We start from the raw sequence: 14,476 nt of genomic DNA on the forward strand, positions 1-14,476 counted from the left end.
ACTGGTGTGAGGTAGTATCTCCTTGTGAGTTTGATCTGTATCTCCCTGATGATGAGTGACGTTGAGAATCTTTTCATGCATCTGTTTGCCATCTGGATGTCTGCTTTGGAAAAGTGTCTATTCATGTCTTCGGCCCATTTCTTCACTGGATTATGTGTTTTTTGGGTGTTAAGTTTGATAAATTCTTCACAGATTTTTGGATACTAACCCTTATCTGATATGTCATTGATGCAGTGGAGTTTTAAGCAAGGCGTTGCATTAAGCCGATTGCTTAATCTGCTCAGAGCTTCCTCATCATCCCAACTTAGATCTTCTTGGGGGCAAGGGAGAGCCTGGGATAGTCCAGCCCTAGGCCCTCACTCAATCCCTAAGAAACATTTTCAAGGCTGACACGCAGATGTGTGTTTGTTTCCATCACCATCAGAGACAAACTTCTCTGACATCAGAGGGAAGTCTTGACATCCTCAGGGGGACCCAGGCTCTGTTCTCCATGACACTGCCCCCAGCCCTCTCCCAGGGACTCCACAATTGGGTACCTTCCATGTTTCCACATCTCTGATGGGTAGCCCTGCCCCTAGGGACTCAGGGTAGGGTGGTGGGGGGGTGTCCTGTCTCCTTGTCCTTGCTTCACACAGGACCTCCTCAGTTCTCACTTGGTGTTTAGCAAAACCTCCCCTATCTGCTCTCCCATTCCTTCCGGAGTGAACTTTCTAACACGTATGCCCGATCTTCATACTTCCCTTCACCTTCACACCCAGGCCACGCTCAATCTCCCGACGCACCTCCCTGTCCCCAGCACGGATCCAACCACCCTGAGCTAGTGGTTGGCTCCCCTCCCAACCCCCCGCCAGTTTGCCAATTGTTCCCATTTATTTGTCTCTGGTTTGCTAGCACCCCACAGAATGCGTGGAAAGAACTAGTCATTCAATAAATACTTGTTGGATGAATTGCTAACAACCCAACTTGATGCCTTTTTCTTCAAGTCCATAAAGAGACGGATCCTCCCCCAACACTACTGAGCAGCCTGTGTCTGTGTGGGTGGTGGGACCTCAGGCAAAGCAGGTGACAAAAATATTTTACAGGAGGTGTTTTCTCAATGGAGACAATGTAGCCAACGTGGAAACACCAGCCTGGTTTTCCCCAGGTGCTTCGGGACAGGGGGTGTGGGCAGGGGGCTCGTTCTCATCTCCACAGCCTCTGGCCGTCTCCATATTGTGTCCATATCTGCCCCATCTATCTGGCCAGTGGAGTTAAGCTGAAGTAGGACATCCCTGAGGGATGAGAGAACATTTCAAAGACATGATTAGTCTGGGCACCCTGCAGGTTTCTGAAAAGCTGTCCCTGTGGGATTTGCAAGGCCCAGCTTCAAAGAGCTGACACAGAAGGGACACTGCTGAGTTACTGACCTTGACCTGCAATATGCAACAGCTGCAGCTGCTTGGTTCTGAATGCACAATAACAATTCATTCCTGAGAAATTTCCTATAGGGCCTGCAAAACAAATACTCCCCTAACGCAAGCCACTTGACATCCAAGTGCTTACACAACGCAATTGACAAAGATTATATGTTGAAATCACTGCTAAGCAATGTCTTTTTCCCCCCTTAGAGAGAGAGAACAGGTGTGAGAGAGAGAGAAAGAGAGAGAGAAAGAGAGCACGATCAGGGGAGAGGGGCAGAGACAGAATCCCAAGCATGTTCTGTAGCACAGAGCCTGATTCAAGACTCGATCCCATGACCCCGGGATCATGATCTGAGCCAAAATCAGGAGTCAGATGCTCAACCAAATGAGCCTCCCAGGCACCCTAGCAACATCTTCTTTTTAAAAAATACTGTGAATAACTTTTTTTTTCTTTTCAGAATCCTCTGTCCTGTCTCATGAAGCAGTTCCATATGCTTGGGAATTTCCAGCAACTTGGAAGTGGGAATTGCGTGTCCTGACAGGTGGCAGTGACTGGAGCTGACACCCCAAGCCAGGTCCTTCTTGGGGATCCAGTCTGAGCCCTCTTGAGCTGGAGTAGCCAGTGAGTTTTGTGACCCACTTGATTGCACCTTTTTGAGGCTAAGCGAGAGATGGAGAAATATTCATGGTGATAAACAGTGACCCTTAGGACACAAAGTCAGAGCAAGAACAGGGAGACACTCACATATGTAGCTTGGGGCGGGGGAGCACTTGGAGAACATCTGTTTGCAAACCCTGATGTCAAGGGACTGTGCCAGGGTAAGATCAAGGCTCACTCCACAGCTTGAGGAAGCCCAAAGCCTTGTGTGACACCTGTTTACACTTTTCCCACCGGCATTTGCCTCTCTTTTGGCCACACCTCCCAGATCACAAAGTGTGGCTCCCACAAAACATCAAAATGACAGAAAGAAGACCTTTGGTTTTATTTTTGCTTTGTTTCTTCTTAAATAGCTTTGTTGACATACAGTCACATACAATTCACCCATTTAATGGGTACAATTAAGGGGGAGTTGGGTGTATTCACAAATGTGTGCAATTAGCACACCACCATCTGTTTTAGAGCATTTTTATCACCTCAGAAAAAAACCCAAACCCTTTAGCTATTATGTCCACTATCTCCCATCCTTCCTTGGACCCCCACCCCCAGTCCTAAGCAACTGTGAATCTACTTCCTGTTCCTGTAGGTTTAACCTGGGCTTTCATGCGAATGGAATCATATGATCTTTTTGTGATCTTTTTGTGACTAGCTCTTGTCATGCATCATTCATAGTTATGTGGTTCATCCACGTTGTATCATGCATCAGGACTTCATTCCTTTTTATGATGGAATAATATTCCATTGTATATTTTGGCACATTTTGTTTATCTATTGATTAGTTGATGGTTATTTGGCTGTTTCCACTTTTTGGCTATTATGAATCGTGCTGCATAAAAGTTTCTGTGTGGACACATTTTTGTTTCTCTTAGGTCTATACCTAGGAGCAGAATTGCTGGATCATATGGTAACTCTGTGATTAATCATACCAGGACATGCCTAACTATTTTCCAAGGCAGCTGAACCATTTTACATGCCCCCCCGAGAAGTGCATGAGGGCTTAGGATTTTCTCTACCTCCTTACCAATGCTTACTGTGACCTGAGTTTTTCAGTCTGGTCCGCCAGTGGGTATGAAGTGGTATCTCACTGTGGTGTGCATTTGTTTTTCCCCGTGACAAGTGATGTGAGCATCTTTTCTTGTGCCTAAGTGGCCACTTGTTTTGGTTTGAGAGAGGAGTTTCATCTTGCAGAACATTCTACCATCTCTTTCTCCCTCCCCCTCTCCTCACTCTGCCCTCCTGAATCCCACCCAACCCAAATGCTCACCCAGGCCCAGACCTTTCTCTCCCCCTCCTCTGAAGGCCCAGTGCCAGTCAACATGGGCTCAGGGTCTGCCACAGTGGGCTTCTCACAGCAGCTGCTTAGATGAAAAGCTCTCCGTCTTCTTCCATCCGTGTAACTGGTATACAGTAGGGGCCTATAGCCCTTAGTATTTACATGTGTTTGTATGTGTTCACTGCCTTGGAGTGCTACAAATTCACAAGGTGAGGAGCTCCTCCAAAAATTCAGTGGGAAGGAAAGGGTTTGGTGACATATGTTGAAATTCTGGACCCCCAAACAGCCCACTTTTCATAAAGATTTCTTTCCCTTCAGGTAAAACAGATGGTTTTCAAAAGAAGGAGGAGTGTCAGAAAGATGAGATATTGACCCATACCTGGTAGTAGCGATGATGAGATTTGTATGGAAGCTCGGAAATTCTAGAGCCATGCTTCTTAAGGGAAACTGCTGTGGCTTAATAAGGAATATCGTGACCTCTGGTCATGTGTCATTAGCAGCCTTGGCTGAATTCCAGTCTCAGGCAGTGCCCTGAGCATCTGTTTGCACTTACGTGTCAGTAGAGAACAGTCAACAGTGAGTCCTCAATGCACTCTTGCTGACAGATGGAGGGACCAATGGGCTAAGTCATGAGGCGGAGTCAGGTGAGGGAGTGCGGAGGGTTGGGGTTGGGTGAGGATGGGCTTCCCCAGTCAGCACAAGGTGAGCTCCATCCAGATAAGCACTAGAGGGTATTAGGAGTGCTTAACAACCAGAACCCCGAAGTTAAGTGTACATCATATAAAGGACAGGACATGCCCTGGCATAAAACATCTGATCTGGGTTTTGGTCTCTTCCTGGTTGGTGGAAAGAGATGAGAAACTAACAACCTCAGTGACTTTGTCAAATAAGCAAATCACCGTTAGGCCAGCTTCTTCTTTACCTGTTGAATTAATTCATTCGCCTCTGAACAGTCATTGGGTACCAAGTAGGTTCCCAAAACAGGGCTAAATGCTGGAGATAGAATGAGCCAAAATCCTTACAATCCAGCCAGGATTGACTGCAAGAGGATGAGTTAGGCCTTTCTACCCAAGAAAGGCTCCTTCGCCTTAGGTGATCCCAGTGTTGATTCTCATGAGAAGGACTCTGGCACAAAGATCAAAAAAGAAATGCATTTGAGACCGTTGGCCCAGTAGTACATACATGTAGAAATAGAGTGTTTGTCTCCTATGTCCCTAATTCCCAGGGCATCAACATTCCCATTCTTACTGAGGCTTGAGACTTCCAGGCCCACACCCACTGGTTGGTGATGACACCAAGTTCAAAGCCCACCTGGAGATTTAGTGATCCCCCAGGGCTTACAGAAGTCTAGGTTATTATGGAGCTCATTGTTCCTGGAGCCCAGAACATAGCAGAGGTGTGCCTTGACCAGAGGTTAACAGAGGCCGTCTTTATTTATTTATTTATTTTTTAAATATTTTATTTATTTTCTGAGAAAGAGAGAGAGAGAGACAGCATGAGCAGGGGAGGATCAGAAAGAGAGGGAGACACAGAATCTGAAGCAGGCTCCAGGCTCCGAGCCAGCTGTCAGCACAGAGCCCGATGCAGGGCTCCAACCCACGAACCGTGAGATCACGACCTGAGCCGAAGTCGGATGCTTAACCGACTGAGCCACCCAGGCGCCCCTAACAGAGGCCATCTTTAGTCTGCAGAAGCTCTGGCCCCTCCAGCTGCAAAATGGGGACCTGCCAGGGATGAGATCACAGTTTGGATGGGTTCTCATGTCTGGGTTTGTTCCTGGGACACTGGCACTGACCTGACTACTTAAAGCTTTCCCCTGTCTACCAAGCCTTACACACGCCCAGGCTTCTGTAATATTCCCATAAACTTACCAACCATGCCTGTTGGACCCAGAAGTCATCCACCTCCGCCTTGCCCTCCAGGGCCTGAGATGCTGTTTGTAGGCCCTGAAACCAGTAAGATGATCTCATTTTCCTTTTCAGACCATTGAGTGTCAACTTCTAAGACAAGTTCTACCAGGAGAATTGCTCTCATCCTCTGCCTAGGGCATACTGCTTCTGAGTTGAAGAATGTGGGAGCCCTTTTTCCTTTTTTTCTCTGAGTAGTAACTTATCATAGCAGATAGCCTTGACTTGCTCTGTCCTACTCTCTGCTGTGGCTTGTAAATAATCCCCCTTCCGTGAGATTGGGGATGGTCTTCCTCTGATCAGCTCCTTTGTGCTTCTTGGATGGCCCAACTTCCATAGCAGCGCAAGTCCTTACCTGACATTTACAGGTGCTTGGCCTCACCTTTGCTGAAGCAGGTGACGACAGTGATGGGCCAGAACAGGTCCTGTGGTGTTGGGTCTAGGATGGCTGACTCTGGAGTGATGTCCCACAAAGCCTCACCTCCCTCATCCACCCAGAGCAGAAGTTGGCAGGCTGCTGGACCCAGAGATCATCCACCTCCACCCTGCCCTCTGGGGCCTCAGATGCTGTTTGTAGGCTCTCAAACCAGTAAGATGATCTGGTTCAGTAAGCACCTAATTCTTTTATTTTAAAAAAAAAATTTTTTTTTTTTATTTCTAGGAGAGAGAGAGAGAGAGACAGCATGAGCAGGGGAGGGTCAGAGAGAGGGAGTCACAGACTGAAACAGGCTCCAGGCTCTGAGCTGGCAGTCAGCACAGAGCCCGACGCGGGGCTCGAACCCACGAACCGCGAGATCATGACCTAAGCGAAAGTCGGACGCTCAACCGACTAAGCCACCCAGGCGCCCCCAGTAAGCACTTAATTCTTATTGAGAGAGAATTGTAAGCAAGCTCCACCCCCAGCTCAGAACCCCATGCTTAACCTGACTTCTGGCTCAATCTCACTGATGGGGTTTTGGAGTAATGGGGATCCAGAGCCAATGAGGGGCCAAGAAAGTATTCTTGAGATATCTTTGGTACAAAAAAGGTGATTTTATTAGAGCATGGGGACAGGACCCGTGGGCAGAGAGAGCTACACTGGGGTTGTGAAGAGTGACTGGTTATATACTACGGAGTTGGGAGAGATTCAGTCTAGAGGAGGTTCCGTAAAAGGATTTCCATATACTAAAGGAGGCTCACGGATTACTGGAGGCCTAGCTATTGTCAAGCTAAGGTTGTTTTTCCCCTCTAGTAAAGCATTAACATTAAGACAGTAGGGAGCTCCTGGAGATTAGGTTATTGATAAGATTGCCTTTTTTTTTTAATTTACTAAGATATTTGTAAATTGATGGAGACTCTATCAGTTTAACCATTTGTTTTCTGTTCTTTCCTTTGTTCATGAGCAGCCAGGAGTGCCTGAGGAATATCACACACATCCCACCTGGGGGTGGGGGTGGGGGCGTTGCAGGGTGTCACCTTGCCTTATGCTCCCCCATCATCATGACCGTGAGGTCATGACCTGAGCTAAAATCAAGAGTCGGATGCTTAAACCACTGAGCCACCCAGGCACCTCAAAGCAGCTAATTTTAAGGAAAACTAATGTTATCCTACCTTTTGGATAGGTAGGAAGTTACAACTTGAAGCCAGTTACCTAGGCTAACCTCCCAGAGAAATAGGCAGACAGGCCACCATCCACCTCAGGGTTCATGTTTCAAAGAAGTGGCTCCCAGGCCCCCAAAGAAAGACATTCCTGAGAAGCAAAACTGGTAAGTCATTTTTTTGAAAGACTTACATGTGTCTCAAAGAGAGAGAAAAGATTCTAAAGGAAATACTCTAAGAAAAGGGAGGGAGGGAGTTCTTTTTCCCTTTGGGCCCAGGGAAAATTCTCCTTTTTCTTTTGACATGCATTTACCCTTATACTGCCTGGGACAATGGTCCTAGTCCTTCTGCTCAAAGAGCCATTATGGTCCAGGTGAATGGCCCTCCTTCCCCATTGACTGGTGGCTCCACTGTCAGACCACTGGTCAAGACTTGACCCTCGGAACTCTCTTCTCCAAGAGGGTCTCAGCAAGTTCTGTGGCATCGAGTTCCATCAATATGCCCAAGTGTATGTCTCTAGCCTGACTCCTTTCCGAGCTTCGTATTCAACACACAACTGCCCACATCTAGAATTGGGCTTTGAAGGGCATCCCAAACTTCACATGTTCAAAAGACACACTTCTCAAAATTCTGCCCCCTCCCCTCATCTTCCCCATCTCAGTTAATAGCGCCAGCAGCCACATGCTCACTCAAGTCAACTCTTGCTGTCTTCCTCGATTCGTCTTCCCACCTCTTGGCCTCAGCCACATTATTTAGAGCCATTCAGGGACTTCCGACAGCTCTGTCTCAAAATGTTCTCAGAGCTGTTTACTTCTGTCTCTCCTCTGCTATCAGCCTCGTTCCAGCCCCATAATATCTCACATGGACCATGTGGGTGCCCAGATCATGCTCTGGAAACAATGAATGAGCAACTGTGTTGCTTTCTCATTGACCTCTAATATCTGACTGTTCCCAGTGGTTTTAAAAAGCCTTATCAGCAAATGAAATTTATCTTCCAGGAAACTTTGAAATTACATTTCATGAAAGATATGATGTTAACAAGGGGCTGGTGAAATGCAGAGTTCATTAGTCTTTGAGTTGGAAGTCCTCTTGATAAAAGAAGAAGAAGAAGAAGAAGAAGAAGCTAATGGATTCTGTATTGCAAAGGATCTATGGATCTATTCAACCTCAGGAACATGGAGGCCAAGTGTTGATCATAAAATACTTCTTAATTTTTCTTGGTTGTTGGAGATATATACACACACACACTAATATGTATATATTTCAAAACTAGAAAAAGAATAGAGAATAATATCATTATTACCCTGTAGCTGAACCCAACTGTATCATAACTTAATATTTTGCAATTTGTGCTTCAGATTTGTTTATATATATAAAATAGTACAGGGGCACCTGAGTGACTCAGTCACTTAAGCATCCAAGTCTTGATTTCAGCTCAAGTAGTGATCTCACAGTTTGTGAGATCGAGCCCCATGCCGGGCTCTATGCTCAGTGTGGAGCCTGCTCGGGATTCTCTCTCTCTCTGCCCCTCCCCCCTCCTTTCTCAAAATAAATAAATTTAAAATATTATTGGTAGAAATGAGACCTTCTATCACCCCTTCCTTGATTCTATTTCCCTTCCTCCCTCTGTAGAAGTAACTGCTATCAGGAACTTGGTATTTATAATCTCATGTATGTTTTTGTTGCAAGGGTTTTTACCACAATACCTGGTATTTGTTGTCTCAATGCTTCGAAGAATGAAGAGGTGGACACAAAATGAGCAACAGGCAAAAGTTTGTTGGAGTATAAGATCAGAAAGGAAGAATAGTAGGAAATGTCCCCTTTACAGAGAAGGGACATTTGAAACTGAATGCCCAAGGACTAGAGGCAAGGGTCCTTGTAAGGTTCTGGTCAGCCCTCCCGTTCCCCTCCCCTTCCCCCTTGTTCCTCCTCAGGTTCCACCATGATTGGCTGGTTAGTTCTAGGTTCTGGGTTGTCCATTCCTGATTGGCTCGCTTCCATTGATATAAGGGGTGGTCTGGGGCCATACTTAGGTCATTTGTCAAATTCCAGAGGGGAAACCTGAGGGTGAGTAGGTGAGGTCTGTTACTTTCTTAAGAGGAACCTTATGCCTGAGGGGGCTTCCTGTGGTCTGACACTCCCAGCATTTTTCCAAAATATGTGTTTTCCCCACCCAGGGACCTCAGGTCCTATCCTTTCCCTCTCTGTCTACTGAGTCCTGTCTTTTCCTATCATTTCAATATATTTACGCCAAACTTCTAAGCATGTAAGCAAGACTGTATGAACCAGACTAATGTCATCTTGGACAAATCAGCTGTGCTGACCATGGTCTGTGATGTGAAGCATTCTGAAGCATAGTACCTCTCCCACATTATTTCCTTTTGTTTAATCACAACTTTATGTGCACCCTCAGGGTGTCACATCCTTGATCTGCCCTGGAGATAGGACAATGACACACATCTATTTTCAAACCTCTTCTTCCGGTGGTCCCTCAGCTATACTCCCAGTTCCTAGGGTTATAAAAGCTGGTCCTAAAGGAGATGGGGTTTGGGAGAGCGTCTTGACTTGTGGCCAAAACACACTTCTGTCTGTAAATCCTCTGAATAAACCATTTCTCATCAAGCTGAACTCACTGGTCTTTTTCTTTTGTCTTACGGCTCCTCTGGCCTTCAGAGGTCTGTCTATATATACCTCCCTTTTATGGAACAAAGATATAGTTTCTTTTACCAATGGTAAATTTTAAAAATTGGTATCTTTTAGGTATTATTTGGCAAATTACTTTTTAAAATTCAACATGTCTTAGTAGTATCCATGTGGATACACATTCTGATTCATTCTTGGTGCATTCTTGCTTCCTGTCCACCATCCAGGTTTATAAAGCACCCAAGTAAGGAGCCTCAGAAGAATTAATTTTCATAAAGTGAACGTATCCATGGAGCCACCAACTAGAGCAAGAAAGAGAATGTTAATTACACTCCTGAAGCCCCTCATGTGACATCATCTGGTTGCCATCTACCAAACTTCCCCAAAGGAACACTCCCTAACCTCTTTATTTTGAGAGATAAAGAGGCCACATGCACTAGTAGAACCTGAGCCAGTGGGGAGTGGGAGCGACGAGAAAGAGGGAGAGAAAGAATCCCAAGTAGGCTATACAAGCAGCACAGGAACCGTGAGATCTGAGCCAGAAATCAAGAGTTGGATGCTCAACCGACTGACCCACCCTAAACATTTTTTTTCTTTTTTCTTTTTTAAAAAATTTTTAATCTTTATTTCTCTTTGAGAAAGAGAGAGACAGAGTGTGAGCAGAGGAGGAACAGAAAGAGAGGATGACACAGTATCTGAAGCAGGCTCTAGGCTCCGAGCTATCAGCACAGAGCCCGACATGGGCTCGAACTCACCAACCACAAGATCATGACCTGAGCTGAAGTTGGACGCTTAACTGAGCCATGCAGGCGCCCCTTAATTTTTTTCCTTTTTAATAGACTTTACTTTTTAGGAAACTTTTGGATTGTCAGAAAAATTGAGAAGATAGAACACAAAGTTCCCACATCCAGTTTCCCCTGCTCTTAGCCTCTTACATTAGTTTGGTGCATTTGTTACAATTAACGAACCAATACTGTTATGTCATTAACATACGTTCACAGTGTATTTTGATTTTCTTGGTCTTCACCAAATGTCCATTATTTCTCCCTTCCTTCCTTCCTTCCTTCCTTCCTTCTTTCTTTTTTTCCTGTTCCAGGATCCACATTACATTTAGTTGTCACGTCGCTTGAGGGCCCTCATGGCTATGGCAGCTTCTACGACATTCCGTCTTTTGATGCCCTTAAGAGTTTTGAGAAGGACTGGTCAGGTGTTCTGTGGGATGCCCACCCACCCACTATTGGGATTTGTCTGGCGTTTTTCTTGTGATATGATGGGGAGGAAGACCACAGAGGTCAAGTGCTATTTTCACCACATCACAATAAGCATACACACTGTCAACATGATTTATGACTTTTGGTGGCCCTGCTCACCCGCCCGAGGCAGTGTTTGTCAGATTTCTCCAGTGTAAAGTTAGGTTTTCTCCCTCCCTTTCTATACCGTACAGTTTGGGAGGAAGTCACTCACAGGATGGGGAGTCTGACCCCCTCTCCTCGGAGGCACAGTAGCTACATAAATTCTTTGGAATCCTTCTGCGTGAGAGCTCCGTCTCTTCCTCATTTATCAGTTTATTCAGTCATTTACTTATATCAGTATGGACTTGTGGATATTTACTCGATACTTCAGGTTATAATCTAATTGTGCTCTATTTTTCAGCTCAGAAGTTCAGCTTTGACCATTGTGAACCCTCTCGGTTGGCTCCTGTGGTCCTTGCATCCCCATCAATGTTCTGTTCTGAGCATTTCCTTACTTTCTGGGCATACCAGATCCTCCAGGCCCATCTCACACATTCCCATCCAGTTCTGGAAACAGCCATTTCTCCAAAGAGCCCTGTTCTTTTGCTGGAGAATAGTACTAGAAACCAAGGTCTGGGCGCTGAGATGTGCTCGCTGTTTCCGGGATGTCATCTCTCGTGGAGCCATCAGAGGACAGAGCAAAAAATATACGTGTTTAGACTACGTCATGTACATATGCTGACCTACAAATACTTGCATGTGTAACCATCTCTATCTATATTAAGCTAACCATAAGTCCATACTGGTATCTCCAACTCCAATCCATTACTACGTGGATAATTCTAGCTTTCACCCCTTGCTTATCTATAAACTCCAATTCCAATACTGAAAAGCCCATATCTTGATTTTTAAAAATCACTTTGGGAAACTTCTTGATCCCTCATGTCTCCAAATATTGCTTCTGCTCCATTCACTTGCTTCTGTATTTCTAAGACTCCAACTGCACTGTGTTGATCCTTTATCCTGCTCTTTATTTTCTGTGTTTCCCATAATGTTTTCCTTGTGTGCTTCACTCTAGATATTTTAAACCGACTTTTCTAATTCATTAATCTATTCTTTGACTGTGCCTAATCTGCTAGTAAATCCATCCACTGACGTGGTCCTTTTTATAGACTCTAGTTTTCTTCTGAACTTCTATTTATTCATGAAGTAACTTTGGAAATTCATGTTTTTTCTCAAAAGATGTTTATATCATCCAAATATTCAACTTGTATTTCTTGAGGGGCTTCTCGTTTGGTTGATCCTTTCTATTTTCTCCTGTCTTCTTTTTTTAAATGTATGTTCTTAGTTGAAAATTTAAGGGCAACTGGGTGGCTCAGTCACTTAGACATCTGACTTCAGCTCAAGTCATGATCTCACCACTCGTAGGTTCAAGCCCCTCATTGGGCTCTGGGCTGACAGCTTGGAGTCTGAAGCCTGCTTGGGATTCTGTGTCTCCCTCTCTCTCTGCCCCTCCCCCATTCATACTCTATCTCTCAAAAAAAGAAAATTTAATTTATTCTGGTTTTTTGTTTTTAGTTTATCTTAAAGTTCTTTTGCCTTTTTTGGGTTAAATTTGTTTTCTGTCACTTTTCTCTTTAAAAATGTATTTAATGGGGCACCTGAGTGGCTTAGTCGGTTGAGCGTCCGACTTTCGCTTAGGTCATGATCTCACGGTTCGTGGGTTCGTGCCCCGCCTCGGGCTCTGTGCTGACTGCCATCTCAGAGCCTGGAGCCTGTTTCAGTCTGTGACTCCCTCCCTCTCTGACCCTCCCCTGCTCACGCTGTCTCTCTCTCTCTCTCCTAGAAATAAATAAAAATATTTAAAAAAAAATAAAAATGTATTTAATGCTATAAACTTACCTCTAAGAACAACTTTATGAATCCAGAGGATTTCATATGTAACATTTTCTATGTCCTTTGAGATTTTTTAATTTTTACAGTGTTTTCTCCTTTAGCCAATGCGTTAAGTAAACATGAATTAATTTTTAGTTTTCAGATATATAAAGTCCATTGACTATATATTGATCATTAATTTATAGGTTTTTTAAAAATCACAGGTAAGCTGTATTTTTCTTTCAAATTTCTAATCCATGTTCCAGCCAATGGATGAAGAGTAAATCAAGCCCATACCGACTCTTGGTAAAAACAATTATAACTTTCTATGGGAGAAATAAACAACATTTTTTCTTTTTAAGAAGATCCTGGATATTTGTGAACAGACGGAAAAAATAATCACTTGTTAAACAGTCCATGCTTCTTCCTTTATGTGTTCAAATGTCACCTCCCCGAGGCCACATCTGCGCAGAGGAGCTCCCGATAATGGTTCTGTGCACTAACACCACTACCTCCAAGCCACTCTATGGTGTGATAACCTGGAACCATGATTTCGATTTGCAAGGCCCCAAGAGCAACTGAAAAGATCCTAAATAAATTCTTCAAACCTTTATTGAGTGCCTTCTATTTGCTCAGCACAGACCAGACGCTGCATGGAGATCCAGTCGGTTCTGAGAAACACAAACGGTGCTGTAGAGATACGTTCTCCTCCCACATGGCCGGAAGGTCTTTATGGACGCCAGTTTCTCCTCTCCTTATGCTATCTGGGGTGGATATGGAACTGAAGCCTCGAGAACAGATGCTGTGCTCTTACGGACAGGTCTGCCATGGAAGAGCCGAGAACATTTTATAAACAGCAGTGGAGTTTGCTCCACAACCCACATAGTGAGGTGACTCCAAGGATCTCTGGGTCATGTGGCCAACATACGAAGGCTCCACTAAAATGTGCATGAAGATCACCATTTGACTTCAGGATATTAGGTACTACACAGATGTACACGTAGGAAAACGGTCCTTCGTCTCAGGCTTCCTGTTAAAATTCACCAGTTGCTCACTCCAAGGTGAAATGAAGGAGATATCAGTTGTCACATACGTGCCAACCACCATATTCATGTGCTGAACCCGACTGGCCAGGCGGGCCTCTCCCACCAGATAGAAGTTGGAGCTCCCGGTTTTCAGGGTGGCCATGATGGCCAGGATTACAAAGGAGGTCTGTTTATTACATGTGACTTCCACTACTTTGATGCCAAAATCACCCACAAAGACTGAATGCAAAAGGAGGAAGAAAACCACCAAGCCAGCTGCCAGGAGAGGGCAAGATGGAGAGGAGAACACTCTGGTCCGTTCTCTGAGGGCGCAATCTCTGATCACCATGTGGGCTCAGACCCACTGACTGACTCACCTCCTCTGCGGGAATGTAGCTTATCCCCTGGCTTGCGAAGCAGGTAATGCTCTCTCATCTGGTGAACTCATGCGGCCACTGAGCCCTGGTATCTTCCTCTTCTTGTTCAGCCGGCACATCCTACCTGTGACCTTCATCCTTTTACCCCAACGTGGGTGGGGGGGGGAGACCAGCAGAGCTGGAATGCTGGCTCCCGTGGCCGTGATGTGCCACTGGTACCATGTCCTGTCCCTTTGGTTCCCAGACCTACACACACCAATTCATAGCTTCATTGCATTTGGATCATAAAGTCCAGTCTATATAAAACTGACCCTTAAAAATTTGTTGGGGGGCGCCTGGGTGACTCCGTTGGTTAAGTGTTGGACTTCGGTTCAGGTCATGATCTCACAGTTCATGAGTTCGAGTTCAGCGCAGAGCCTGCTTCAGATCCTCTGTCCTCACTGCCTTCTCACACCCCACTCTCAAAAATAAACAAACATTAAAAAAATTGTTGGAACTTCTTTTGTGA

General features: G+C 45.1%; 1 pseudogene; it reads right to left on the minus strand.

Moving 5' to 3' along the window:
• Positions 1 to 13,376: 13,376 nt before the first annotated feature.
• On the minus strand, positions 13,377 to 14,190 carry LOC144232653 (transmembrane protein 106C pseudogene; annotated as a pseudogene).
• Between the last annotated feature and the right edge of the window lie 286 nt (positions 14,191 to 14,476).

Source organism: Crocuta crocuta, unplaced genomic scaffold, assembly GCF_008692635.1.
Source record: "Crocuta crocuta isolate KB4526 unplaced genomic scaffold, BGI_CrCroc_1.0 scaffold84, whole genome shotgun sequence".
Lineage (NCBI taxonomy): Eukaryota > Metazoa > Chordata > Mammalia > Carnivora > Hyaenidae > Crocuta > Crocuta crocuta.